The following is a 3,129-nucleotide window of genomic DNA, read 5'->3' on the forward strand; positions in this document are numbered from 1 at the left end:
TGCAAAATGACATTATTTCATAGTTTATCCTATGTAGCATATTGTAATTATTAATTTTGAAGAAAGTTGAAATTTTTTAATTTTCCACCAGATTTTCTCCGTACCTCGATATTTTAGTTAATAATTTATGTAAAGTTTTCTCATTATATGATTTGTTCTTTTAAAGCCGCGAACGAAATTTTTCAAAGCTAAAACTATTCAACTAATAAATTTGAAGAACGCAAGCTCGCATATGGAGCACATCCACTTTAGGATCCGATAAAAGGCGAAGCCATTTCCATGCTCGACCATACTTCTCGACATTGCTTCCCTTTTATAGGAAGGGAGAGCATAAATTGAAAGTGAAGAAATATCAATTTCTCTAACAATCTGTCCTACTAATGGCAACTATAACAATTCGGGTAATAATATATAAGGGACTTGTATACCTATACAGGTTTCTATCATTCAGCTGTCAGTCTATCCCTGTAATTGCCTGTATTCAGTCACGTTGGATCAAGCGTGTCTATCAGATGCTTAATGCTAAAAAGGCTGGATATATTGACTGAATAAATCCATTTCATTTAGTTTAGCCAGCCGAGTTATATAGATGTGAGACAATATGGTGGGACTATATTGCGACCTCCTTTTGGAATAAAATGCTACGACGGTTTTGACAGAGTCGCAAAGATAATCCTGGTTTTCCAGATCAAGATCGACCTGCGTCAACGGATAATCCTGTGTAGCTAGGACCTTTTCGTTAAGGATAGAGATTAACTGGGCTATCGTCCCAAAAGGATGGACCAAAACTAAAGCCATCAGTTTTTGAAACACTGCAGTAAAACGTGAGAGGTTCCAGCCTTATTTTGAATATGCAGGATGTTTTCGTTTATCGGATAAGAGTGTTCTGCTCTCCGTAGACCTTTCCATACAGGCTTTAAATTTGCTATTATAATCCTGCTCATCCTTCTCGTCCGTTAACAACTAAGGAATTAGCCTACATTTCAGCCTTTGATAAAGTCAAGGGGGAACGCTACAAGCGCGTTGTTCGTATTTACGTTTTAGACATAAATACATACATACAGCGAGCTCGGTCATTTGAGTATGCTATTTGACTAGGACAGCGTCGTCGGAAATGTCCGATAATGGACTTTGTTCCTATATTTTCCAAAATAACTATCCTCGCATTTATATATTTTCCTTTTGATTCACTAAAATATCTCGAGGATATTGTTATGCGCGTACACGCATCAAGCAGCAGGACTATGAATACAGAATAGCGCGTGTTACGAGCGTTTTAGGTGCAAACAGTTTCACGTATGTGGTAAAGCCTCGTCTAGCATGTCGTGATACATAAATTTTCGGACAGCACACTGGACACAGCCACGTGCCAACAAGCTCATGGGTGCAGCTAACATATGTCTAAATCGGGACATACGTCGTTCGCATAGATACAGTGCTGTCCCCGCGCGCGGACAGACCTCCAAGGTAGATCGCAGATCGGTATACATTTAACGTGAATTGCCGTACGTATATATATATATATATACATGTGCACGCAGTAGTACCGCGATAACTCTGCTGGATCCATTTTGTAATTGCCTGCCTTTTGGAACTCACTACTGGCCTCGGTAGCTTTAATATTGATGCTTCATCCAATTCGTTGATTCAAAATGTATCCTTTTTTCTTTCTACCAAATGCCCCCTTCAAGATTTATCTCTCTTTTCGCTTACTTGAAAATCACACGTATTTTTCACTGGTCCGACGTCGACGTGTATTCACTATATGTTGAATTGCTTTTATTTTAATATAACGGAAACGTGAGTGTAAACCTATCCTCTTTCGGATACGGAACATGAGAACTCTCTTTTACACGTTGGCAAAAACCTGGAGAAAACGAGAGAGTATATATATAGGAATCGGTTTCTATTTTTTTTTTCTTTGCAATTTCTGGAAAATTTTGGCAGCGCAAGGATCAGACGAGTAGAGAAAATTTAACTGATTACGAATTAGGTTGAACGATGCAACTTTTAAGGATAATGTTGTTGGTGCGGTCAAATTCAGAGATTCGGCCATAGTTTGGATACTTTACTTAATAACTCATGAGGGATTCAAAGTATACATATATATACTTAGGAGAGAGAGGGAGAGAGGGGGTAAGCCACAACATTGAATATTGCAATCGTTTGCATAATCTTCGTACGGTCTTCACTTGGCGTAAAATGCACTGAAAACATTTGATATTTACTCTGATCGGAAGTGCGCTTTTCTACAGGCGGTAAGTGACCTCATGAAAAGTCGCATGTCCATCATTGCCAAGGATAAATGGCATTGCACTTAATGCAGTAAGCTTGTACGACTGCATACTTTCTGTACAACTCCAACTGCTGTTCACTTAAATGGCTAAGCTCGTGATCAATGTTCAAGGCAAACGGCTTCTTTCGGCTGGTGTAATTTAACCCTCCAGGCCAATTTTTCAAGAGAAATATATATATATATATATCTGGCAGTATTAATCGGGTCACGCAACTCTATGCGATCATTTTTTTAAGCACTGCAGTCAAATATCCGAAAATACCCTTTATTTTACTCCACTGCTGCAGGCACTGGTATATCGTTATATCAATTGTTTCGATTGAACGAACAATAAATTTATTTGGAATATTTCGGTTTGACTAAATATATAGGTTAAACGTCTTGTTTGTCGTTGAAGCGGCGCATATCGCAAATCGTCCAGCTTTATTGAAAGAGAAGAGAGCCACTCATCAAATTCTTGTATCAGCCTCCCTCCGTGTTATAAGTTTAAGCAGCGCGAAATATCTATACCGCAAACTGGCTTTATGCGGCCCCCGGAGGCCCGTCATATTTCTCACTTTTCGCGTCTAGCTATCGGAGATCTTGAGATTCCATGGTTTATTTACGATGGAGCGAGACGTTCGCATTAGTTTCGTTTCCACTCCGTGGAGACAACAATCTCCAAGCGTAATAATGTACTCCCCGGAGCTAAAGAAATCCGCACTGTGACGTAATTAATATATTTACAATTTAATTCCACCTGCTCCGCATTCGATATGCACATTATTCACGGTTCTAAATCGATAGTTCCTCGCGTGTTTAAATTCTTACGAGAGACGATCTAGTGACAAATC

This window comes from Prorops nasuta, unplaced genomic scaffold, assembly GCF_024137725.1.
Source record: "Prorops nasuta isolate Cenicafe-Biocafe unplaced genomic scaffold, Cenicafe_Pnas_1.2 PNAS00006, whole genome shotgun sequence".
Lineage (NCBI taxonomy): Eukaryota > Metazoa > Arthropoda > Insecta > Hymenoptera > Bethylidae > Prorops > Prorops nasuta.